This window comes from Macaca mulatta, chromosome 9 (assembly GCF_049350105.2).
Source record: "Macaca mulatta isolate MMU2019108-1 chromosome 9, T2T-MMU8v2.0, whole genome shotgun sequence".
Lineage (NCBI taxonomy): Eukaryota > Metazoa > Chordata > Mammalia > Primates > Cercopithecidae > Macaca > Macaca mulatta.
The window spans coordinates 8,957,448-8,985,399 of NC_133414.1; the positions used below are offsets into that span (position 1 = coordinate 8,957,448).

The window sequence follows — 27,952 nt, forward strand, 5'->3', positions numbered from 1 at the left end:
TGGTCTCAAACTCCCGACGTCAGTCGATCCACCCGCCTTGGCCTCCCAAAGTGCTGGGATTATAGGCGTGAGCTACCGCACCTGGCCTAATGCTTTAATTTAATTTAATTTAATTTTTTTTTTTTTTTTTAAAGACAGGGGTCTTCCTATGTTGCTCAGATTGATCTCAAACTTCTGGCCTCAAGCAATCCTCCTACTTTAGCCTTCCAATGTGCAGGGATTACAGGCCTGAGCCACCACACCAAAAATTTTTATTGCCTCATATCTCTACCTGTAAAAAAAAATAATAAAATAAAAATAATCAAGCCTAAGCTCACCATTAAATTCATAATTATTTATTTAAAGAGAATGACCATGCACTATTGCATGACTATACTAGGTACACTATAAAACATCCAAAAGTGGGGGGAGGGAATTTTAAAGGACGAGAGAAAAATAAGCTTAGTTGGAAGCTCCCAAGTTTCCCCCACATCATTTAGTTGAATCAGAAATCCCATTTTTGAAAACCATTTGATCCAACGAAAAGGAAGGATGACTTAATAAAAGCATCCTCTGTGTTTGATAGGCGAGGCTTTTTCCATTGTATTTCTTGCCAAATAAACAAACAAGCCAAGAACAGCTCCCCAAGAAGCAGCTTCCCTATTTCTGTCCTAAGATGTATTTAAACCAGCCTTGCTGCTCCCAGTTCACTTTCTGTGGCAGAGAGAGCTGCCTGGGTTTCCGGGCTTTGTCCCTCCGTGGCTTCTCTACCGGGTGGGGCTGGGGCAGACTCAGCAGAGCATTTACTGCGGTGGCTTTGCAGCAGCCGTTTCTAAGGAGATGGTGCCTGAGCCCCATGCAGAATGCCATCCCTTCCTTTCCCCCTCGATTTGTCTCTGCCTAATTGAACTCCCGCTGGCTGTGTTCCAGCACAGTTCTGTTTCACCTACTGATAAATGGTCGTTCACTTTCCAGTTTCAGAACTCAGCTAACCCCTGGAATGAACCACGGTTCATCTTCACGGTGTCCCCAGTGCAGAGTCCCGTGCATCAGACGATCGATGCGTATTCGCAGCAAATTGGCCTTTCAGCAGTGCCGTGCGGGAACCTTGGAGACAGATACGGAAAGGCTTTTCTGACAATGTCATGGCCTTCCCCAGACTCACTGGGGAACCAGAAAAAGAACTTGGACTTTCTTATAGCTTCTTGCTAAAATTCAGGAGTTCTAAATGATTACACCAGTGAACCCATCAGATAACTATTTCTCCAACTAAATGAATGAGATGAAATTTGGCACCAAATAAATACAGGCACCTATCTATCCATGGGCCATGTGGGGAAAACCAGAAACATGTATTTAATGCATGTCTCTGAGCTTATAGAGACCTCCAGTCATCAAAGTAACCAAAGCTTACGGAACCAGCAATTCCACGGATGATCAAAGCCCATCCTGGGCTAGACACCTCTGAGGAAGTGAATTAGCATTTAGGATTATTGTAGAAACATAAGAATCTAAGTAAGTCTAAAATGTGGAATGTGCTGCTTACATTTAATTTTGTTTTGTACTTTCCTTTCTTCTCTTCTAATTAGGTGATTTTAGAGGAATAAACACCCTTAGCCATCAGCCAACATTTTACAAACGAATCCCAGCAAGGGAAAGGAGCGCATTGAAGGCCCATGCTCATTAATGAGGAAGCAAAAACAACAGCCCACAGGCTTGGTTCCCTGGGCCATGCTCCTTGATTTCCACGCGCTGTTCCTGTTCTCACAGGACAAGACATCCTTTTTCCTTCTAGAACAACAGCTCAGCCCTACCTGAAAGCAAAAGTTCATTGACACTTTTTCAAAGGCTTCACAACTCTTAGCTTTTTTGCCGACCTCAGCAAAATAAGTCGTCATCTGGCCAGCTTTAAGAATGAGGTTTGCTAACTGGATCGCATTCTGAGGTTATCAGAAGACCCTGCACACTTGCGTATCTCACAAATACTGTCAATAAATTCATAGCTTCATTTGCTCATTGATTCACACATTGGGTTTCCTATGTGAAATGCTTTGGAACAGGCTCAATATGAATATCCAAAAGCAATGTGATGTGGTCTGCCATGAATATAAGTCAGTGAGTAGTAAACATTGCTAACTGTCCTATTCTATAACATAGTGATAACCTACTCCCTCTATTTAGGAAAATCACATGGTCCTTGACTTTTTTTTGGAGGACAGGGTCTCACTCTCTCATCCAGGCTGGAGCGCAGTGGCACAATCCTGGTTCGCTGTAGCCTCAACCTCCTGGGCTCAAGTGATCCTCCCATCTCAACCTCTTGAGTAACTGGGACCACAGGTGCACACCATCGTGCCCATTATTATTATTATTATTTTTTTTTTGTAGAGACAGAGTCTTACCATGTTGTCCAGGCTGGTCTCAAACTCCTGGGCTCAAGTGCACCCACCTTTGCCTCCTAAAGTGCTAAGATTACAGGCATGAGCCATTGCACCTGGCCAGTCCTTGATTTTTTAAAAAATTCAAATAATAATACAGTTTAAAATGAAAAGCAAACCCCGTTTGTCTCAGAGCCCTAGTTCCTATCCTCAGAAGTTCCTGGTGTATCTTCCAGATACTGTCCCTGCAGACACACAACATAGATCTGCTTTTCAATACAAATAGGGACATAGAAACCATATTATTCTATGTCTTGATTTTTACGCCTGGTGATACACCTCGACAATCTCTCTGTATCAGCACACACAGCTCTATTCATTTCCTTCCAATTCTGGAGTACTCCACTGAAATGATGTGCTATACATTTTTAACCAGCCCTCCATTATGGATATTCAAGTTATCTTCAGTTACTGTTCTTGCTGTGGCAAACAGTGTGGCAATGGCTTTGCTTTTACATGCAATTTTATGCGCATTTTCAGCATATCTGCAGAATAAATTCCTAAAACTGAAATTGCTGGATCAAAGGGTGTATTCATTTTCTAATTTTGTTAGCTATCACCAAATAACACTCTAAACACGAAACAAACACTTGCAAGGATGCTGTGCTAATTTACAGTCTCATCTACCATGCATGTGAGTGTTGGTTTCTCATGCCCTTGCTAGCACCTAACTTTGTCAAGGTGATTGGTAAAAAACCATGTCTCAGTTCCATTTGTAGTTCTTTTTTTTTTTTTTTTTTTTTTTTTAGTTCTTAATTGTCAGCATGTCTGAACATCTTTTCATCTTGGAACTCTGTATATAATGATTTTTATGTTGCCTACCTGCGTTTGTCCCTTCTTTTTTATTATTTATAAAAATCTCTTAATAGGTTTTATAAGATAATCTTTATCTTTTGCATTGCAAATTTTTCTCAGTTTGTCATATGGCTTTACTATATTTTACCATATTCAAATTTAAGATATATATTTATTTATTTATTTATTTTTTGAGATGAGGTCTCACTCTCTCACTGAGGCTAGAGTGCAGTGGTGCAATCTCGGCTCACTGCAACCTCCACCTTCTGGGTTCAAGCAATTCTCCTGCCTCAGCCTCCAGAGTAGCTGGGATTACAGGTGCATGTCACCATGCCCAACTAATTTTTGTATTTTTACCATGTTGGCCAGGCTGGTCTCAAACTCTTAACCTCAGGTGATCCACCCACTTTGGCCTCCCAAAGTGCTGGGATTACAGGCGTGAGTCACCATGGCTGGCCAAGTTTAAGATAAATATATATATAACATATACATACAGAAAGAGGGAGAAAGGGAGAAAAAGATAGAGGTTGATTAATTTTTTTATAGTTTCTGAGACTTGCATATTGCTCTGAAATCACTTTTTTTGTTCTAAGATTATTTTTTTAAAATCTTCCATATTTTTCTTCTAGTGATTTTATGTGTGTGTGTGTGGTTTTTTTTTAGTTTAAATGTTTGGTTCAGACTTTCACTTCATAAGGGCATGACAGCCTTTTGTTCCCATGGTAACGTCAAGACAAAGAGAAAATAAAACTCATACTTTCCCATGGGGTTAACAAAGATCAGGAGTCGAAAGAAGATTTAATGAACTAAGTCCTTCATTGGCAAAGAGAAAGCCAGGACAGCTTCCATTTCTGACAAGAGTTTCTGACCTAGGCATGGAAAGATTGGCCTAGACAGAGATTTGCAAGGAGGAGAAAAAATCAGCTGAGCTAGACATGATAATGCAGCCTGGATGCATGGATTGCAATATAGGAGTATCCCAATTGCAAAAACAAATTAGGCCAATCACTTTCACATCACCACCGCCACCTCAAACTGACAAAAGGTGTCAATGAAGAAAGGGCAAAGATGCAGGGCAAAACTACAAAGACCCATGTATTCCCATAATGCTTGGATTCCAAGAATATTCAAAGGGAATGTGACGTGGTCTGCCATGAATACAAATGAGTAATAAACAGTGCTAAATGTCCTATTCCATAACATAGTAATAACCTACTCTTTTTATTTATGAAAATCACATGGTCCTTGACCTTTTTTTTTTTTTTTTGGAGGACAGGGTCTCATTCTGTTGCCCAGGCTGGAGTGCAGTGGCACAACCATAGCTCACTGTAGCTTCAACCTTCTGGGCTCAAATGATCCTCCCACCTCAGCCTCTCATGTAACTGGGAATCCAAAGTAAGTTAAAAAATAGCTAAAATAGCAGCTCATCTACTCAAATATTGATAATATCTAAAAGATGTTATAAAAAAATTATGAGGGGTGCAGAGATACAAGACATACTCACCAATAACCAAAAGAACACATAGTCAATAGAAACAGGTCCGTAGTTAAACCCAGTTATTGGAACTAGCAGCAAGAATATTTAAGCAATTATCATATACATTTTAAACCAATTTATAGGAAAATGTGGATCTAATGAGTAAGAGATAGGGGTATATCAGAAGAGAAAAAGGAACTCTAAAAAACAAGACAAAATGGAAATTCTAGGATGATAAAATGCAATGTCTGTGATAAAACAGTCACTGGATGACATTAATAGCAGTTTGAATTTTCGAAAGAAAGCATTAGCAAACCTAAACACAGGTCAATGGAAATTATCCAGTTAAGTCAGAGTTTAAAAAAAGAGTAAAAACAATCAAACAATATGGTGTCAAGAATGAAACTGACAACTGACTTTCCATCAGAAATGATGCAAGTCAGAAGACAATGAAATGATAACTTTAAAGTGCTAAGAGAAAAAACCACTATCAACCTAGAATTCTATATACAGTAGTCTCCCTTCATCCACGGTTTTGCTTTCCAAGGTGTCAATTACCCACAATCACTGCAGTCTGAAAATATAAAATGGAAAATTCCAGAAATAAACAATTCATAGAATTCAAATTGTGTGCTGTTCTGAGTAGTAGGATGAAATCCCACACTGTCCTGCTGCTTCCCGCCTGGGATGTGAGTCATCCTTTTGTCTAGCATATTCACAGTCTATGATACCTGCCTGCTAGTCACAAAGTAACTGTCTTGGTTATCAGATTTAAAAAAAAAAAAAAAACAGAATGTATGTAGGGTTCAGTACTATCTGTAGTTTCAGGCATCCACTGGGGGTCTCGGAATGTATCCCCCACAGATAAGGGGGAACTACTGGGAACTTCTGCATAGTGAAACCTTCTTTCAGAGGCAGCAGATGGGCAAACCAGATATAAAAGAAACAAAGTCACAGTGTGGCAATCATACATAGGGAGTGACAGATGTCCAATTCTGAGGGCACAAATGATGTCTGGTCCCCGGAGTTCCTGATGGATCGTTAATGCTGGTGCTGTGTCCTGACTGATAAGAAGCCATTGTTCTTTCTTCTCTTGAGTAGTGGCTGCTTAGTTGCTGATATACTTTCTTGATTCCTCTATTTTCTGTTCTTTTCCTTTTAAATGACGAGTCATCACCTGAAATAAGATAAAGTCTCTAGGCCTCGCAAACAGAAAGAACTGACAATATAATTCCTTTAGACAGGATGGCTTCTCACCTAAGATTTTGGGACATTTCACAGACATTTAATGTTAAAAAGAGAGAAGAAGACAGTTTAACAGAGGAAAAGAGCACTGGATGGCTTCCCAGGGTCCCAGACCTCCAGGCAACTGTTTCCTCATTGCACATGAGGACTAGCTGTCTTCCAATTCAAATTATGTAAATTTTCACAAATTCTCTCCAGTGATAATGCAAAGAAAGAATGGAATATCACCCACTGGTTGATAAAAATTCAAGGAGAACAGATTGTTGGCTTTGATGAGATAGTCCGAATGTTTAATGTAGAATGTAGACAGGTGTCCTGGGTGAAAGTCAACATAGAGCAATTGAGAAAAGGCCAGTAAAGGGCTTTTCACTGTTTTCTGCATTTTAAGCCAAGGTAAGTTTATGAGAATCTTTTCTAAATTGCCATAATTATAATAACCTGTCCCCTGGTCGTCATCATTTAGCAGTGTGTTTTTTCTATAGCTTGTGTTCAACAAATAGCAGTGTAGCTATTACTGGGAATACTTACTATAGGAAACACTGCCCACCAGCCACTCTGCAGGGGTGGGGTGTCACCAGTTATTTTCAGGGCAATGCTTTTTTTTTTTTTTTTTTTTTTTGAGACAGAGTTTCACTCTGTCACCCAGGATGGAGTGCAGTGACGCAATCTCGGCTCACTGCAACCTCCACTTCCCAGGTTCAAGTGATTCTTCTGTATCAGCCTCCTGAGTAGTTGGGATAACAGGCACCCACCACCACACCTGGCTAATTTTTGTAGTTTTATTAGAGACAGTGTTTCACCATGTTGGCCAGGCTGGTCTTGAAGTCCTGACCTCAGGTGATCCACTCACCTCAGCCTCCCAAAGTGCTGGGATTACAGGTGTGAGTCACTGTGCCTGGCCCCAGGGCAATGCTTTTTAAAATGTTTTTTAGACTCTACCCTCTGCCAAGAGCTAGTCTAAAGATGGGCATCCATCCTTCAGCTTTTAAACCTTCCTTTCACATACACAATACTTAAGTCCAAGGTTACAGTAGCTCTGTTTCTCTGGGTCTCTCTTGGCCCTTTCTCCTCTCTACACCAGCTTTATCCTAAGGCTGGCGCCTCTCAAGTTTGCAAGATAGATAAGGCACTTCCAGGCATTACGTTTAGACACTGCAATATTCAGAAGAGCTTTTGTCACCTGCCCGTTCCTAAGCCAGTTACCATCAAGAAAAATTGGGTTATTCAGACAAACTAGAATCTACCTCCTGGAACTAGGGATAGGCTAGCCTCTCCTAAGAGGCTTGGTTGTATAGAGGAGAATATATTTCTCAATAAACTCTGGGCTCTTTTAAGAAAGAGGAAGAGTTAATGGATGTTAGGCGATTTAGGGTATCCTGCCCAAGTTAAATTTTCCAGTGGCTGCTATCATTGCTTTTTAACAAATCACAATTTGTTTAGTTTCATTATCATTAATTTTATTTATTGTGGATTGTTTTGCTAAGCCTACCATGTGTATTGAAGCATATCTTCACCAACAATACTTTAAACTGCAATTTCCAGTAACTACACTTAAAGACTGTGAACACTGGGAACCAAGAATAGATGTCTGCATCTCCTAACAAAAGCGGATAAAGTCGCCATCCTCAACACCATTGTCAATACCCCTAAGCTTGTGTCCATGATGATCCTTGTTGTTAGCAGAGTTTTTCCTTAAAAAGGAGAAGAAGAACGCCTGTAATCCCAGCACTCTGGGAGGCTGAGGCGGGCGGATCACCTGAGGTCAGGAGTTCAAGACCAGCCTGACCAACATGGAGAAACCCTGTCTCTATTAAACATAGAAAAAATTATCCGGGTGTGGTAGCACACACCTGTAATCCCAGCTACTCGGGAGGCTGAGGCAGGAGAATTTCTTAAACCCTGGAGGTGGAGGCTGCAGTGAGCCAAGATTGCGCCATTGCACTCCAGCCTGGGCAACAAAAGCGAAAAAGCGAAACTCTGTCTCAAAAAAAAAAAAAAAAAAGAGAAGAAGAAAAAGCAACTTATGTGTGCTTATGGGATATGATACTCTGCCCAAGAGGGGTGAGCTCAGAAAGGATCGAGAATCTCTGTTTTGGATGGGAATTCCTATTAGCATTTTCCATTCTTCTTTGCCATAATGAAGAAAGAGAGAGTCTCTGTCTTAGTGTTATGTGTGCTTACCTCAGTCTTAGGGTGGCAGAGACCCAGCTTCTCCTCATTAGTCTCTCCTGTCTAAATTGAAAGAAATACCATCACTTTACTCAGTTGACCTTCTCCTATTTCTCGTATAAAGTAAAAAGATCAAGACTTGGGAATTAAAAATACAGCATCTCTGGCTGGAGTAATTGCAAGCTAATTACTGCTATCATTATGCATTACATTAAAATATCAGCACTTAAACTGTACACGCTACAAAGTTCAGGCCCTCATTACATCTTACTTGATCACTTCAATTGCTTCTAACTTGATCTCCCTGACTTCTCCAATCCGTCTTGCACAACATTCCCAAGGGATCTTGCAAAAACACAAATCTGATAGTGTCACTTTCTTGCCTACAATTTTGTTTGTTTGTTTTTCATGAGACAGAGTCTCACTCTGTCGCCCAGCCTGGAGAATCGCTTGAACCCAATCTGTGCCTTTTGGGTTCAAGCGCTTCTCCTGCCTCAGCTTCTCGAGTAGCTGGGATTACAGGCGCCTGCCACCACATCTGGCTAATCTTTGTAGTTTTAGTAGAGATGGGATTTCATCATGTTGGCCTGGCTGGTCTTGAACTCCTGGCCTCAAGTGATTCACCCGTCTCGGCCTCCCAAAGTGCTGAGATTACAGGCGTGAGCCACTGCACCGAGCCACTTGCCTATAAGTTTTAAGTCATTCTACAAGCTAAGTGGGCACACATACCCATATTATTCTGGCCTCTGCCCGTCTCTCCAGCCTCATCTCTCACCCCAGTCCCCAGCAAAATTCTACCAGGCACTGCAGTCTTACGACTCCCTTCTTGTAGTGTCCAGAACATCTGGGTGCTTCTTCCAGCCTTGGTATACCTCGCTGCCTGTACCTGGAACTTCCTTTCTCCCTTATTCTTCTGTTAAATCCCCATTCACGCTTCAAAATTCCCTCCAAACACCTCATTGTCTTTAAAAATCTGACTTTACTCTGCCAGGAAGTTAGTTGCCTATCTTTGATGCCTTATTAGTAGTGTTAAAGATGGTGGGTTTCTAAGCCAAACTGTCCAGGTTCAAAGTCAGGTTCCACCACTTACTAGCTATATGCAGAGTTAAAGCAGTAATAGTGAAAACTAAGTTTCTGTCTTTTAGGCAATGCAAATGACCGAAATATGCAATGATTTCCCATAACTAAACAAGAGGTCATGAGATCCAATGAGGAATAAAAAGCTGAGATAGATGTAGCACGTGCTAAACATTTCACATACATTAACTCATTATTTCTCCCAACCGCGCTATAGGGTAGGTACTATTATCGTTCCCATTGCATAGAAATGGGAACTGTGCAGAGTTTGAGGTTTTAGGTCACATCCAAGCTATCTAGTTCGCTGTTGCTGTTTCACAGGTGCTGGCAGAAGTCATGGAACTCCTGGGTCAGAGAGAAAGGACTTTGTGAATCACAACCAGAGCAGTAGACAGAGCTACATGGTTGCTGATTCCCTGTGCCCCCAAGTCTTAGGGTGGTGATGCAGACGGCTCCTCGTGGATGCCTGCATGCAAGGCCAGTCACCTGACAGGAGAGGAACCCTGAGCTTGAGCTTGGGAAATCATCCCTTTTATAAGAAGTGGAATAAAAAGCTTTCCCTGTGGAGAAAGGGGAACACTCATACACTGTTGGTGGGAATGCAAATTAGTACAACCTCTGTGGAAAACAGGGTGGAGATTCCTCAAAGAACTAAAAACAGAACTGCCGTTCAACCTGGCAATCTCACTGCTGGGTAGCTACCCAAAGGAAAAGAAATCATTATATCAAAAAGACACTTTCTCTCATATGTGTATTGCGGCACTATTCACAACAGCAAAGATATGGAATCGACCTAAGTCCATGGATGAATTATAAATGCCCATCAATAATAGACTGGATAAAGAAAATGTGGTATAATTCACACCATGGAATACTATGCAGCCATAAAGAATAATGAGATCATGTCCCTGCAAAGGGAGCTGGAGCTGGAGGTCATTATCCTCAGCAAACTAATGCAGGAACAGAAAATCAAATACTGCACATTCTCACTTATAAGCAGGAGCCAAGAGATGAGAACATATGGACACAACGAGGATAACAATAGACACTGGGGCCTATTGGAGGGTGGAAGGCTGGAGGAGCGAGAGGATCAGGAAAAATAACTAATGGATACTAGACTTAATGAAATAATCTGTACAGCAAACTCCCATAACAAAAGTTTACTTATGTAACAAACCTGCACATATACCTTTGAACTTAAAATTTTAAGAAAAGGAAAATGTGGTACATATACACCATGGAATACTATGCAGCCATAAAAAAGAACAAGATCATGTCTTTCAAAGCAATATGGTTGGAGCTGAAGGCCATTGTCCTCAGTGAAATAACTCAGAATCAGAAAATCAAATATTGAATGTTATCACTTATAAGTGGGAGCTACACAAGAGGTACACATGAGTACACAGAGGTAAATAATAGATGTTGAGGATCCCAAAAGAGAGGAGGGCAGGAGGGGAGATGAGGGCTGAAAAATTACCTATTGGGTACAATGTTCACTATTTGGGTGATGAGTACTCTAGAAACTCAAACCTTGCATTACATAATATATCCATGTAACAAAGCGGCACATGTACCCCCAAATCTATAAAAATAAAATTTCTTTAAAGTGAAAGAAAAAGCCTTCTCTTTGTCCAGGGAAAAACACTACCTCATCCTTCAAGGTTGCTTGCTGCAACCCCAAGACACAGCCCAGAAAATGGGCCATCGGACATGCACACCCACAGGACGAGGAAGAGACACTCAGGACCACGGTGGATTGCCTCTCCTGGGGGCCCTGGACCTACTATTGAACCCCTCACTACCTCAGTTTCCTTGTGTCTTAAGATGGGATAATCATAGTACCTGCATCATAGACGCTTTGTAAGGGTTGAAAGGATTAACCCAGAATAAGTGATAAGTGCCAGCTATTACTATCAATCCTCCACCTTGCCCTTCCCTACCTTCCACATACTTTATTTGTAGCTTTTATTCTATTTCATGGTAAACAAATAATAGAGATGAAGTCTTGCTATGTTGCCCAGGCTGGTCTCAAACTCCTGGGCTCAGGCCATCTTCGCCGCTAGCCTCCCAAAATGCAGGGTGCAGGGGTAACAGGTGTGTGAGCCACCACACCCAGCCGTTAAGTGTCCATTTACAGATCTTTTTTTCCCCCACTGCCTAACAGCTCCTTGAAGCATATTCGTCCTTGCATGTCAGACGCCAGTACAGGGTAGATAATTATTGTATTTATCGATTAAAAGAGTAAACAAAAAGTCTTCCTGTATATCAACCAGTGTGATCTGACTAGAGTCTCTGTATACTTTTGATCAAATTTCATTACTCCAAACTTTTCAATGCTTTGGTGAAAAAAAAATTATCATTCCCTTTTAGGTAGTGCTCTTTTCAATGCAATAACATGAAATGGCAATTTATTAATATAGGAAGATTAAGTAGTTTCTCCAGGAAAATTACCTGGTCTCACCTATTTCCATTTCTATGCAATGGAAACGATAATAGTACTTACCCTATAGTGCAGTTGGGAGACATAATGAGTTAATGTATGTGAAATGTTTAGAAGAGCACTTAGCACGTGCTACATCTATCTCAGCTTTTTATTCCTCATTGGATCTCATGACCTCTTGTTTAGTTACGGGAAATCATTGCATATTTCGGTCATTTGCATTGCCTAAAAGACAGAAACTTAGTTTTCACTATTATTGCTTTAATTCAGAAAACAGTGTCTCTGGAGATAGGAGTCCAATGGGTCATTGTTTTATCAAGTTACTCGGAACAATCCAGGTGAACACGTGACAGCCATTCTTTTGGTCCGGCAGGACCTAATAGGCTTCCTCTGACCGGATAGAAGCAGCCAGGAGAGGTGACCCAATGTCTGACATAAATTCTGATCTGTAACCAGTAAATCAGTAATTCTCAGAAAAATGAATACGTAAATGAAGAATAAAAAAAGTCACCAAAACCATTTAACATGGCCATTGTTTCATGTACCCAATAGGAAACCATCATCCAGTCTTTTTTTCTGAAATAAATAAGGCTGTGGATGGATAAGCTGTTTCTGTAATAATCTCTGATGCTTTCAGCTGAGTTTCCCGAAATCATGGTCCTTCGCTCTACTTCTTTGACTGTGCAGACCTTGCTGAAACAAGACTTCCCTGTGCTTTGGCCCTGGGCGCTGTTTTGTTAGCTAGAAAATGCAGTCTTCTAGTTGGTATGCACTTTACTGGTCTCAGGTGTCTACTAAACAGTCCAAAGCCCCTCTTGCCCTAGAAACAGTAGAACTCAGCAACGCTTATGGCCTGCGGGTGAGACAAGATTGACTACAGGGCTGTGATTTCTTTGGGTTTCACAACAAGACCTGTGTTCTTTCTTTTACGCCAGTCTACCTAGAATGGGATTTCACCCACAGCTGCTGCCAGCACCCACTCACCCCTGACGACACACACCTGCCTGGCCAGTCAGAGATCCACGGCACTAACGCACTGCTTTTCCGAGGCAGGAGAAAGATAATGCAAAGATTGATAGACGGAAAAAGGAGTTCAACAAGACAACAGAATGCTCAGAAGTGCACATCCTAGTCCCAGGTCTAACCGCACCTGGCCTTGTAATATGTGAGTAGCTTCTTACGCTGGCATGCATGTCGTATACACATGTAAAAATATATATTCTTTTAAAAATATTTAACAATCATCACTTAACTGTGATAACAAAAGAGACTTTATTATTTTTCAGATCAAGAGGCTATCATGTCCCAAATCACATACTCGGTTGAGAGCAGGTCAGAATTCGGTCTCGGTTGTTCTGATTCTCAGCCAGAAGCATGTGCTGCTGTGTACCATGGTGTCTTTCTATGTGCCTCAATATGAACCATTTGCACCTGAAATCGGCTACATAAAAAACTCAAACTCTTTTTATTTTTATTTTATTTATTTATTTATTTATTTACTTATTTATTTACTTTTTGAGACGGAGCCTCGCTCTGTTGCCCAGGCTGGAGTGCAGTGGTGCGATCTCAGCTCACAGCAACCTCTGCCTCTGAGTTCAAGGGATTCTCCTGCCTCAGCGTCCCAAGTAGCTGAGACTACAGGCATCCACCACCACGCCTAGCTAATTTTTTGTATTTTTTAGTAGAGACGGGGTTTCACCGTGTTAGCCAGGATAGTCTCGATCTCCTGACCTCATGATCTGCCTGCCTCGGCCTCCCAGAGTGCTGGGATTACAGGCCTGAGCCACCACACCTGGCCTCAAACTCATTTTCTAAACAATATAGTATCCAGTAAGTACCAGATATTCCGTGCATTCAGACAAGGAAACAGGGAGCCCCTCAGAGTACTGCTACAGGCTCCCCAACTTCCTTCTCCTCTCCCTGAGCATGTGGGAAGGCCAGACTTCCTGTGTAGTTAGTTGCAGACTCATGAATAAGCTTTGGGAAATGGAATATGTGTCTAAGTGGCATCCTCACTACCAGGCTGGGCCACACAATATCCCACGCTGTGTCCTCATCCTTTAAACTACTTAAACCCAAATCCTTCCACAGCCTCTTTTCCCTGCTGTCTAAGAAGCAGAGGGCCCTGAGGTAGGAGAACATAGACACAGTTTGAGGAAGCGCTGTCTTGCAAAATTGCGTGACCTGCAAAACAGTCTATAAGAGCAAAAAAGAAAATGTTATGATGTTAAGAAACCGCAACTTTAGAGGTTTGTTTTGTTTTGAGACAGAGTCTCGCTCTGTCACCCAGGCTGGAGCGCAGTGGCACGACCTCAGCTCACTGCAACCTCTGCCTCCCGGGTTCAAGTGATTCTCCTGCCTCAGCCTCCTGAGTAGCTGGGATTACAGGCGCCCGCCACCACACCCAGCTAATTTTCGTATTTTTAGTAGAGATGGGGTTTCCCCATGTTGGCCAACTGGACTCAAACTCCTGACCTCAAGGGATCGGCCCACCTCGGCCTCCCAAAGTGCTGGCATTACATGTGTGAGCAACTGCACCCAGCCTTTAGAGGTATTTGTTACAGCAGCGTCTCTAACTCACGTCCCTTTAGTTCACCTAAGAGGTCTCCTGCAGCTTCAGTCTGCGGCTGAAGGCCCTTCTCAAGGACTGGGTCTCTTCCTGTGGTAGGGTTCTCCATTTAACATGGTCACAGATCACAGTTTCATGTACCTGATAGGCAATCATCACTCTGTGGTTTTTTTTGTTTGTTTGTTTGTTTGTTTTAATAAATGAGGCTTAGGATAGATGCCTATTTCTATTATGATGTCAAAGTCTTATATACCATAGGTCTCTCTCTGGCCATAGAAGATTGTTTATCCTGCACATGGGACACACAGGAAATGCTAAGGAATTAATCCCTTTAGGAGCAACCCCCAACCAACAAGGGATGGAGGTTGGTGGATATATAATATCTCAGCTTCCCTGCTGCGGGGAGATGGTTGTCAGATACTCTCTGCATGTTTGCTCCACAGCAGGACTGCGCCCAGTGGTTCAGAGTGGAAATCCCCACTTCCTTGCTTTCCTTCCCACCTTCCATCCCACTCCTTCACTGTACTTGTCAGGATCACTTCCCGAATAAATGACTGAAACCCCAACCCTTGCACAGTGCCCTGCCTTTGCAAGAGAAGGGAGTTAGCATTCATTTCACTCCTATGGGAAGAATGCAGTTGAATGAATCACGTGGGCAGCCTAATATTTTTAGGTTTATAAGTTCCAGTTCTGTTCATGGTTCTAGTGCATGAACCAGCAAATCAGGGTCACCTTACTTATCTAATATTTGAGGGAACCGGCAAGGAATAAGTAATAATTCCAAAATTTTTTACAAATGCTAAATATCATTTCTTAATTAATGAGCAAAAAATACAGTCTTTAAAGAGTGTTTTCTGGTTAGAAGCAAAGCCCGTTCAGCACATTAAACTTGGAAAACAGAGACAAACCCAAAGAGAAAAATAAAATGTCCCCATTATCCCATGGCAGTTTTAAAAATTTAAGTGTACAGCCTTTTGGTGCTTTTTCCCCCCTCTGTGTATATATAGTTTAGCAAAATGAGATCACGTTGTATAAATGGTATTGTAACTTGATTTTCATTTACCAAAAAACAGATGTGTAACTTTCAGTGGTACTCTGGATATATTTTAGAAAGTTCTCTAATCCATCAGTCTGCAGGATATAAACTGATATACCATATCCATGTTGTACTTCATTCCATCCCAGGAACACTTGCTAGACTAACATAAAAACAGGCCAAGGTCAAAATGAATTTATATTTATTTAGCAAACTCAATGAGATCAGGGATTTTCCTTTTTCTACTTTGTTATAGCCAGAGTTTAGAACAACGCTTCACACCATATGCATTCAATAAATATTTATCAAATAAATGCAGGGAACAACAAAGCGGCTAGCACCATTTTACTGACTGGTTTAGGTCCCCTTGTAGTCAATATGAAGCCAAAATCAGTGTCCAGTAACAAGCATTTTTATGAGCATCGGTTTTCTGGGATGGTTGCTTATTGCGTTTTCTCTACTTTACTCCTTTAGTCCTGGGTCAGACTTTCCTTATATCAACAGCAATCAAACCTTGCCATTCCATAGCAACCTAACACCCCAGAACCGGGGTGGGGTTTCCCAAGGACAAGGCATAGCTCGTTCCTATTGCTGGATCTCTCTCTTCCCTATGAGATCATGTCCTCGTAAATCATTCCCACCAAGTTCCATTTGTTAAGATAATTGGGGGCATTTTACAATGCTGTAACCTAGATGTTATCATGGAGACTCGCCCCGTTTCCAATTTGCGATCTTCAGGAAGGTGGCCATACGCCTGCCATTCAGCAGGGCAGGCCACGGACCCACTGTCAAAGGACTCATGGCTCGCAGTGTCACTGACCCTCACCATCCTAAGATCATCCGAGGCGCTGAACAGAGAGCTTCAGGCAGCCCCTCAGTTCTCTCCTGCAAGTCCAGACAAGGTCTTGGTGGTTTATTGCGCTTAGATTCCTGCCTCTTGGGAGCTTTGAGAACTTGGAGTGGTATTGACATAACCTTAGGGATCTATCTCTGTGACCAGCTAAATGCAATTGTCCCCGTTTTGGTTATTTGGTGACGTCAGACATCACCTGGCTGAGCTGCTCCCCATGGAAAATGTGACTCTGATACAATGAGAATGCTTTCATTGAATTTTAACTTCAAGGACAAATGGGAAAACTCAGCTTCAGTGAACCGGCTGCAAGGGCAGTATTCCACAACTGTGGTGTGTTTCAAACCGTGAACACCCCTCCAGGCTGGGTGGGCAGAGACAATAGGTGTGCCCAGCCCGGCCTTCCTCTACTACAATATGTCCTCCCACTTTTAGGTGCTATCTTCCATTTTGTTTTGGAAAAATTAGCTTCATGGCATGAGCTGAATGGTAGTACCATGGGGAAGGGCAAAGAGAGCTTATTAGTCGCTTTGTCAACAATAAAATCCGCTTCCAGCCACTTCTGTAGCCCTAAGGAGCCATCACAGCACCTGGAACATAGCGGAGACTCATTCACAGTGGATTAAATTGAAGAGAATGAGCCATCAATTGCTGTATCGTCATAGTTGCCTTTTTATTGTTTTTGGAATAAAGGCAGCCCAGTACCACAGCCCTGAAGAAACAAACAACAAAAAAAGTAATTACTCTCTTACCTAAGCCAGTCAGAAAACAATATATTCTGGCTAAGTGTGGTGTCTCATGCCTGTAAACCCAGCACTTTAGGAGGCCGAGATGAGAGGCTCACTTGAGCCCAGCAGTTCAAGAACAGACTGGGCAACAGACTCTGTCTCTACCACAAAGTAAAAAATATTAGCCAAGTATGGCGGTGCACACCTGTAGTCCCAGCTACTCAGGAGGCCAAGGTAGGAGAATCACTTGAGCCCAAGATCTCGAGGTTACAGTGGGTTATGAGCACGCTATTGCACTCCAGCCCGGGTGACAGACAGAGACCCAGTCTCAAAAAGGAAAGAAGAAAGGGAGGGAGGGAGGGGAGGGAAGGGACGGAAGAAGGGAGGAAGGGAGGAAGCAAGAAGGAAGGAAGGAAGGAAGGAAGGAAGGAAGGAAGGAAGGAAGGAAGGAAGGAAGGAGGGAAGGAAGGAAGGAAAAAAGAGACGTTCTTAATAATTACACGTAGAACACATTGATAACATTGATATAGTTAGGTGTGGCATTCCGTGTGGATTACTAATTTGCAATAATTAGAATGCAGAGTCCCAGGCTAAGTGACACATCGCAGCAGTGTGGGTGCTGGGGAGAGCAGAGGCAAGAGGCAGCAGGCAGGCAAGGCCGGTGGGCAGAGACGCAGCCGACCCTGAAGCGTCCCGTGTCTCAGTTTCCTCTTGCATACAGGAAGCTTAGATAATTGCAGAGGAATTTTCAGGTTCTAAAATGTTTTGAGAAACCTAAACACAGTAAAATATTACACAGAGACATTTAAAGACTAGGAAGGATAAGGGAGAAGCCACTTTAATAATACATTTCACCAGCCAGGCGCAGTGGCTCACTCCTGTAATCCCAGCACTTTGGGAGGCCGAGGCAGGTAGATCACAAGGTCAAGAGATCTGGATCATCCTGCCCAACATGGTGAAACCCCCTCTCTACTAAAAACACAAAAATTAGTTGGGCGTGGTGGCACATGCCTGTAGTCCCAGCTACTCAGGAGGCTGAGGCAGGAGAATTGCTTGAACCCGAGAGGCAGAGGTTGCAGTGAGCCGAGATCGCGCCACTGCACTCCAGCCTCAGCGACAGAGCAAGACTCTGTCTCATAAAAAATAAATAAATAAATTTCATCAAAAATTAGTCCATTGACATCACAATTTAGGATAAGTAGCTGACATAGATAAAATGCCAGAAAATAGCAGATGATTTCCAGTGTTCTACCAAGTAGAATTATATACATATATAGATACATATAATTTTTTTTTTTGAGACAGAGTTTCACCCTTGTTGCCCAGGCTGGAGTGCAATGGTGCCGTCTTAGCTCACTGCAACCTCCACCTCCCAGGTTCAAGTGATTCTCCTGCCTCAGCCTCCCAGGTAGCTGGGATTATAAGAGCCCACCACCACTCCTGGGTAATTTTGTATTTTTAGTAGAGACGGGGTTTCATCATGTTGTCCAGGCTGGTCTCGTATTCCTGACCTCAGTTGATCCGCCTGCCTTGGCCTCCCGAAGTGCTGGCATTACAGGCGTGAACTACCATGCCTGGCCTAGAATAACATTTTTAAGTTATTTATGGTCTGCTTCTCCACAAAGAGTAACGGAAAAAGTTACATCTGAGTATCTCAGCAAGAGTTTCTGGAGGCAGTGACTCTTGGTAGTAGCATGGAATATGTAGCATGTAGCATGTAGTATGTAGTATGTAGTATGTGAACACCATGTAACACTGAGCTGCCCCGAGCCCTCTGCCTGAGGTTCTGACACTCTCTAAGCTGCTCACAGCATCAGCAGAGTCACAGTGGAGTTTTTATCTCCACTGAGGCAAGGCTAGAGCTTTAAAACAGACAACCAATCTCCTTGCCTGCGAACCACCCAGGAGAAAGAAAGCACTGTCTTTAATGAAAGGGCACTGTCAGGTCTTAGAGGGTCCTGGCATAAAGGCAAGGGCCCTGCTCTGGGAGGTCAGAGAACCTGGATCCAAGCCTTCAACAAATACATGGTCAGCATCTGTGAGGTGCCAGGCCCTATGGGGAGCCCTGCATCATGCAATTCAAGAAAAAGAAAATTCCTGTCCACGAAGAATTCACAGTTCAGAGTGTAAGGCTGGCAAGTAAACAGCCCCGAAGTACCACGTGGGCCACAGGCATGAGAAGGCACCAAGTATGGGTGCCCCGGTACTTTGTGGGGTTAGGGTGGGGGTGTCCAGTCTTTTGGCTTCCCTGGCCATATTGGGAGAAGAAGAATTGTCTAGGGTCACACACAAAATACACTAACACTAATGAAAGCCAATGAGAAAAAGTAAATGCCCAAAAATTCATGTTTTAGGAAAGTTTACAAATTTGTGTTCAGCTGCACTCAAAGCCATCCTGGGCTGCACGTGGCCCGTGGGTCACAGGTTAGACAAGCTGGGTTTAGGGGATTTTCACGGAAATTTTTCCAGGGGACATTACTGCCATGCTAGGAGGGACAGACGGAAGACTGGGGTGGTGGAGGCAGGATCAGTGTCTGGAATCCCGCTTGTGGTGGAGGGCTATGCGTGTCTCCTCCTCTCCAGATGGGGGCAGAACATCCCACAGACTCACAGGCTACTCTGGGCAAATTTTACCACCCCTGGGCCTCAATGTCTTCATCCATGAAAGAGGGATGAATAAAATGATTCCCTTCAGACGTGAATGTATGAGAAATTCTCAAACATATTCTTCACATCTCCTCTTTCTTTCTTTCTTTCTTTCTTTCTTTCTTTCTTTCTTTCTTTCTTTCTTTCTTTCTTTCTTTCTTTCTTTCTTTCATGCTTTCTTTCTTTCTTTTTCTTTCTTTCTCTCTCTCTCTCTCTCTCTCTCCCCCTCCCTCTCTCTCTCTCCCTCCCTCCCTCCCTCCCTTCCTTTCTTCCTTCCTTCCTTCCTCTCTCTCTCTCTCTCTCTTTCGTCTTTCTTTCTTTTTGACAGAGTTTTGCTCTTGTAACCCAGGCTGGAGTGCAGTGGTGCAATCTCAGCTCACTGCAACCTCGGCCTCCTGGGTTCAAGCAATTCTCCTGTCTCAGCCTCTCAAGTAGCTGGGATTACAGGCACCCACTACCATGCCTGACCTCAGGTGATGCACACGTGTTATCCTCCCAAAGTGCTGGGATTACAAGCATGTGAGCCACCATGCCCAGCTACATCTCTCTTTTCAAGAACTTATTCATTATTTATTCTTTCTTTCTTTTTTTTTTTTTTTTTTTTTTTGGAGAGTCTCACTCTATTGCCCAGACTGGAGTGCAGTAGCAGAATCCTAAGTCACTGCAGCCTCACCCTCCCAGGCTCAAACGATCTTCCCACCTCAGCCTCCTGAGAAGCTGGGACTCATTGCAGCTCAGCTGCAAATGCACACAATCAATCTCCCTCCCTGACTAATTTTTAAATTTTTGTGTAGAGACAGGGTTTCACCATGTTTCCCAGACTGATCTTTAACTCCTGAGCTCAAGCGATCCTCCTGCCTCGGACTTCAAAACTGCTGGGATTACAGGAGTGAGCCACTGCGCCCGAACAAGAACTAATTCATTAAAATATTTTTCCTCCTTTCCACTCAAAAGATGATGGCTTGCACTGTTTGCCTTAGAAGTTAAAACTGAGATACACACTTAGCACTGGACTGGGAATTAAGTGCTCACATAAAACCAAGTTATTCATCAGAGTATAGAATATCTTGTTCATATAAAGAAATTACATTTTGACCTGTTTAACTTTATGCAACCAGAGTATCAGAAAAATAAAAAATAAAAACAGCCAAATTGCTGGCTAAGTGACTCTGGAGACAAGCATTACAGGAATTCCAAGGACATTCTGATACAAACCAATTTTCTGTAGAGGATGATCTATTGGAAGTGGGCTGGGTTTGTACTTCAATACTTTGGAAGCTGCAGCCTTGACTTGGAAAAAGTCTCCTAAGGAACGTGTCAGGGAGGCAGCCGAAAGTGGGGAGAATGCTCATGTGGAAACCATGGTGTGGGGCTCACAGCTGGGGAGAGTTCGGAAGATTTGTTTCATTTCTTGTGATTATTCTCCAGTGTCTCATTTCCACTTGTAGATCCCCTCTCTCTACCAAACTCTCCACGGCATTGTCATAGGATTCAGAAGTCAAGGCCAAGAGAAGAAGCAGGGGAAGTGTAGAGAAAAGGAGAGTAGAGGGGATGGCGAAAGGAAAGGTTGGTAAAAGAGAATTGAGGAAAAGGGCAACTCAGAGAAGGGAGGAGAGGAGCAGATCAGGCACCGCCTACCAAAATGCTGAAAACAAGACTATAAATAATGCAGGTTGAAAGCAAAATAGGCGTATGTTCATTGCAGCACTCTTCACAACAGCAAAGACATGGAACCAACCCAAATGCCCATCAGTGATAGACTGGATAAAGAAAATGTGATGCAAATACACCATGGAATACTATGCAGCCATAAAAAAGAATGAGATCATGTCCTTTGCAGGAACATGGATGGAGCTGGAAGACATCACCTTCAGCAAACTAACGCAGGAACAGAAAACCAAACACCGCATGTTCTCACTCATAAGTGGGAGCTGAACAATGAGAACACATGGACACAGGGAGGGGAACATCATACAGTGGGACCTGTCAGGGAGTGGGGGTTGGCAGGAGGGAGAGCATTAGGACAAATAGCTATTGCATGTGCAGTTTAATACCTAGGTGACGGGTTGATGGGTGCAGCAAACCACCATGACACACGTTTACCTATGTAACAAAACTGCATGTCCTACACATGTACCCCAGAACTTAAAATAAAAATTTTGAAACATAGGTGATTTTGTTTAAGAGTAGAGCAAACTTGCAGTGTGAGTGCCAGGGATAGAGGAAGGCAGGGATGGGCAGGATGAGCTCCTCCTTGGCTCTTACCCTCTGGTATTAGAGAAATCTAGATTTTCAGAGCACTGAGTTATGCCCAATGGAATTTTTAATCTTGGGCCTTGAGGTACCTTTACCTTTATGCTAAGCATTCATGTTGGTGTCTAGGGTATAGCAACAACCAGAAATCTTAAGGTTTTCTTCAGCTAGACTTCCTGAGAATGCACGCAATACATTGCTCTTTCTATCCAGAAATACATTTCTATTTCACCCACACTCTCTGCAGGAGACTGGGTAGAGGATATTTTGCTCAATCTAGAACATCCATTCAATGTACAAACCTCATATGCTTGTTCCCTCAAAGAACATTATGAAGTCTGTATCAAAAGCCTCCTCGTTTGTAATGGAGTTAAACATTATTTTCATTCTTCACTTAACCTTGGCCTGTTGCAAACTTGTACAGCAAATGTTAAGCTTTAATAAATGAACAGAAAATCCTTGAAACTTCTAAATGTGTACCCAAGTACTCTCTGTGACTTCCTGATCTTGATGTCAGAGGTGTTTCTTTGCCTGAAGGTCTTTGTATCTAAAAGTGTAGGAAATATATGGATTTAGAGCACATTATTCCCCGCAGGGCAAATTCTCACCCTTGATCCCCTGGGAAAAATCTAATACACACGATTCATTATCATCATCCTATGAAGCAAGTAGTGTTCCAGAAAAAGCTCAGTGCAGTCAAATAGCCTTTCATCTGTGACAATTTATCCAAATAATTTGTTATCATTTATCCCTTCTATAACATTTATTTTCTCATCCACCATTAGTATAGAGTTTTAAAGCAAAATAAATCAGACATTGAAAAAAGCATAGGGAATGATATAAGGAACATCCATTAGTTTGCCACTGAACTTAACAACAAAAACATTTTGCAGATATGACTGCGTATTACTTACACATCCTCTTGCCACCTGTCTTCCCTCAAGCCCCATTCTCCTCAGTCTGACGTTATTCCCTGGACACCTTTATATTTCTACTAATACATGTATGGGTATTCGTTAGGATAAAGATGAAACTGTTGTAGCAACAGAAGCTCAAAATATACCAGCTTGAATAAGATAGAAATGTATTTCTGCTCCAAAATTCCTTTAGTTTCCTTCTTTCTTTTTTTTCTCAGTACCCACTACGGCGTTATCCTTGTCTGCAGGTTTGAGGATGGATCTGCTCCCAGGGAGGGCGAGACAGGTGCACCTAGGTTGTCGGAAGTTGCACGCATCACTTCTGCCGGTATGTGTTAGCCTAACCCAGGCCACATGGACTCTCCCAGATGCCAGAGAGCATGAGAAGAAGAAGAGAAAGGGCTTGGAGAACGATGGACCACTCACCATTTACTGGAATAAACAATATTGCAGTCCATGTTTTAACACTTCATTTTCATCATGTCACACTGTCAGTAACTGAATAACAGCCACCCACAGGCATCAGAGTTTATCCCTGGAACCTAGACATGGTCTTTGCAGATGGGAGCGAAGCAGGTCTTTGCAGAAGGGATCAAGTTAGGGATCTTGAAATGGGAAGAATTTCCTGAATTGTCCTACTAGACACTAAATACACCTTATCCTTATCAAAGAGACAGAGGGAGGTTTTACTCACACAGCAGAGGAGGAGGCAGAGCTGGAACAGACAAGGAAGAGATTCTCCCCAAGAGCCTCTGGCATGGGCAGCCCTTCGAACACCTCCGTGTGTGCCCAGTAAAAGTGATTTCCGACTCCGGCCTCCAGAACTGTGAGAGAATAAATTCGTTATTTTAAGCCACCAAATGTGTGGCAAGTTGTTACAGGGAAGGAATAAAGTTCTCTGAGTCTTTCTTTTTTTATCCAACATTATGATTTTGAGGCCTTTCCATATTGATACATGTAGTTATAGTTAATTCACTTTCTTACACGAACAGGTTAACAGATTTCCAAGGTGTTTTTTGTGTGTTTTTTTTTTCTCCAATTTATCATTATTCAAAAAAAAAAAAAAAGTCCTGCTGCTATAAAAATTCTTGTACATATTGTCTGGTCTAAATGTGAAGATTTAGCTAGAACATGCACCTGGGAATGGAGCACTCAGTTTGCAGGGTATGTAGGTCTCTAACTTGAATAGGTGTTTCAATTGCTCTCTGAAAAGCAGTAGCATATAAGTGTTCTCCTAATTCCCTGACAACAGTAGGTATTAACAGACTTTTAAATTATTGCCAGTCTGATGGGCATAAATAGGTATCTCATTTTTTTTTTTAAATTTCCATTTCTATCTGTGAAGTCGAGAATCTTTTTCTATTGAGCTAAGCCAGTCCAATAAAGACTGGTCCAGGTTTTGAAGACTGGCAAGAAGCAAGCCTAGACAAATTCATGTTGCTTTCACTTAATTTTACCACCACTTGGGCAAACAATCAGGGCAAAGGCTTAGGAGATAGAATCCAAAGGGCACTGCCATCAGGCAAGTCCTGACTATGCCACAGGTGCCTAGTCAACACTATGTCATCAGGTATGTGGCAGGCCTGGCATAGCCCAACACACACATGTTTATTGCCTTAATACAGAATTTTTTAAAATACAGATTTTAAATGTATTACTTACATAGAACAAATGAGTTTTTATTTTATGATGTTTTTCATATTTTTATCTTATCATATTTTCTGACCATTAAAGAACCACTGGGATGAGGTTGAAATAACAAGAAACTTCCCAGAATGGGGCTATCTCATCAAAATAATAAAGCCAATATTGAACCTGGCTAGGTGTGTTCAGTATATTGAGAATGCAGATTTAGGGTGGGCGTGGTGGTTCACGCCTGTCATTCCAACACTTTGGGAGGCCAAGGCAGGTGTATCACCTGAGGTCAGAAGTTCGAGACCAGTCTGGGCCAACATGGTGAAACCCATCTCTACTAAAAACACAAAGATTATCCAGGCACGGTGGGTGCCTGTAATTCCAGCTACTCAGGAGGCTGAGGCAGGAGAATCACTTGAATCTAGGAGGCGGAGGTTACAGTGAGCCGAGATCGTGCCATTGCATGCCAGCCTGGGCAACAGAGCAAGACTCTATCTCAAAAAAAAAAAAAAATGCAGATTTAAAAAGAAAACTTAAAGGAAAGTCAAGCATGATCCCACTATCTGAGATGATGACCGAAGCTGGTGCTATTTAAAAAGGCAACGTGCTGTCAAAATCACACGTGATCTCTACGAAAAGGAAAAGGGGAAAGTGACTGCAGCTTCTATCATGGGAGACAGAATGCCTGGTTCTGCTCAGATTCTCAGGGGGTATATTTTTAGATGAGAAGGAGAATACTAAGGGTGCATGACCAGCACTCCTAGAATCCAAACATGTCCTGGGGGAATGGCATGGATTAGTGCCATCGTCAAGATGCGGGGAGGGGGATGGTGCAACATCAGTGGTTTCTAACACATTCCTGTCTAATCCACCAGTCAGACCTCTGCAAAAGCCAGATGGATAAAGGGAGCTGTCAGTGGGTTATCCCCACAAACTTAACCAGGTTGTAACTTCAATGGTAGCTGCTATGCCAGATGTGGTATGTTTATTAGAGCAGATTACACAGTCCTGGGCATGTGGTACACAGCTATACATATGACCAACATACTCCTTTTCATACCCATCAATAAAGGGAATCCAAAGTTCACATTCATATGGGATGGATAGTAGCACACATTTGCAGTCTTGCCCAGGTTTTGGTTAATTTTCTTGTTCTCCATTGTAATATAATCTGAAGGGTCCTGGACCATCCGGACATTCCACAGATAATCAATCACATGGATCCATAGATTGGTGACACTATGCTAATTGGACCTAATGAGAAAGCAGTGGTAAGTGATCTGAGTCCTTTAGTGAGAAACTTACATTACAGGAAATGTGAGACAAACCCTTAAAAGACTCAGGTACCTGCTTCATTTGGGGAGTTTTTAGAAATCCAGTGGTCTGAGGCATACTACAGCATCCTCTCGAAAATGAAGATCAAGATACTGCATTTTGTACATTGTACAATTAAAACAAAGCGCAATGCTTGACAGGTCTGTGGAAAGCAGCATATTCCACGCTTGTCATACTGCTTGAATCTATGTATCTAGAGACACAAAAGGCTGATGGCTCTGACTGGGGTGAGCAGTTAGTTAATGGATTCTGTAGCAAGTCCAGGCTGCCGTACAAACAGCCCGATGCCTGCCCCCCTATACCTAGCAGCTCTCACAGTCCTAGAGTTATCTGTGGTAGAAAAAGGAACCATATGGACTTTCTGACAAGCCCCTATAGGAGAGTCACTATGAAAACCCTTAGAGTTCTACAACAAGGCCATGCAAGCTCCCACAAAGAACCACACATCATTCACAAAGCACCCCAGGTGTGCCACTCAGCTCTGGTCAAAACCAAGCATCTGGTCAAGACATATCAAGCGATTATGCAGTCAGAATTGCTATCCTGAACTGGGCAAGTCGTAAGGTGGTGTGGCCCCAACAGCAAGAGGGGGTCATTGTAAAATGAAAGTTGTACACGAGACATGGAAGTTCTCAGGAGGAACGCTAGGCTGGTTTGAATATGAAAATTAATCAAGGTAATACACCTATCTGTATATTAATAAAGGACAAAAACCACATGACCATTTCAAGAGATGCAGAAAAAAGCATTTGACAAAATCCAACACCCTTTCATGATAAAAACACTCAACAGACTGGGGATACAAGGGAATTTCCACAACCTGATACAGTTAAAGGCATCAAGCAAAAACTCACAACTAACATCGTTAAAGGTAAAAGATGAAATACTTCCCCCTAACATCAGGAACCAGATGAGGATATCTGCTCTCATGACTTCTCCTTACATTGGAGGGTTTGGCCAGGGTAATCAGGCAAGGAAAAGAAAGAAAAGGCATCCAGATTGGAAAGGAAGTAAAATAATCTATTCACAGGTGACATGAACTTGAATACAGAAAATCCTGAAGAATCCACAGAAAGCTAACAAATGAATTTAGCAAGGTCATAGGGTACAAAATCAATATACAAAAATCAACTGTATTTCTATACACTAGCAATGAACTCCAGTTTGGGCGACAGGGTAAGACTCCATCTCAAAAGAAAAAAGAAAAAAGAAGAAGAATGCAGATTTAAAAAGAAAACTTAGGAAAGTCAAGCATAATCCCACTATCCAAGATGATGACTGAAGATGATGACCGATCATTTTCTTATTTTCATCTGAAAATTAAAATAAGAAAACAATTCCATTTACAGTAGCATAAAATATACTTAGGATAATTTAACAAAAGAAATATAAAACTGTGCACTAAAAACTGCAGAACAGTGTTCAGATATATTAAAGATGACCTAAATAAGTGGAAAGAAATCCTGCATTCATGGACCAGAAGAATTAATACTGTGATGATGGCAATATTCCCTAAGTCTTCAACACAATCTTTATTAAGATCCCAACTGCCCTTTTGTTCCCCCTTTTTGCAAAAACGGACAAGCTGATCCCAAAATTCACATAGAAATGCAAAGGGCCCAAAATAACTAAAACAACTTTGAAAGAAGAAGAACAAAGTGGGAAGACTCACACTTCCCAATTTTAAAACTTGCTACAAAGCTACAATAATCAAGACAGAGTGGTACTTCCATAAGGATAGAGATTTAGATCGGTTAAATAGAACTGAGTGTCCAAAAATAAATCCTTACATTTGTGGTTGGGTAATGTCTGAAGAATGTGCTAAGACAATTCAATGGGGGAAAGAAGAGCTTTTTCAACAAATGATTCTGGGACAACTGAATATCTAGATGCAAAAAAAAAAAAAAATGGATTTGAACCCCTACTTCTCACTATCCATAAAAATGAACACAAAAGGGATCAAAGACCTAAATGTAGGTGCTAAAACTGTAAAACTGTGAGAAAGATACAAAAACTTAGGTCTCCATGACCTGAAAGGTTAGGCAATAGTTTCTTTTTCCCCAGAAACAGTCTGGTTGACCTTAAAAGAGCCTGCTTCACACAGCGTTAAAGATCTGTTTCACACTTCATGCATCACTCTTGAAATACGCAGGGCTGCCTATGCTATCCTTGTAACACAACTCTTGCTGCAGCTGAAATGAACACACTTAGGCGGTGTCCACACACACACACATAGAGCGTGGTCGCAGCCACTCACAAAGCCTGAATCAGTCTCTTCAAATCCTACATGTGCTTCAGCTTAGATAGTCACTGAGAACAGCAACCTCTCGGGGTAAGCCAGAAACAGTACAAGTCATGCTGATCCT

General features: G+C 42.2%; 1 long non-coding RNA gene across 2 annotated transcripts; it reads right to left on the reverse strand.

Annotated features, from left to right (window-relative positions):
* Positions 1 to 313: 313 nt before the first annotated feature.
* On the reverse strand, positions 314 to 27,952 carry LOC144331071 (uncharacterized). 2 transcript variants are annotated; one of them, XR_013397916.1, is made up of 5 exons: positions 27,667 to 27,952; positions 25,312 to 25,505; positions 23,754 to 23,858; positions 23,311 to 23,440; positions 314 to 2,599 (listed from the first exon to the last, which is right to left on the reverse strand). It is a non-coding gene; the product is annotated as an uncharacterized LOC144331071 (long non-coding RNA). The 2 variants fall into 2 exon arrangements; XR_013397917.1 differs by lacking the exon at positions 314 to 2,599 and having other exon boundaries at positions 22,449 to 23,440; positions 25,599 to 27,952.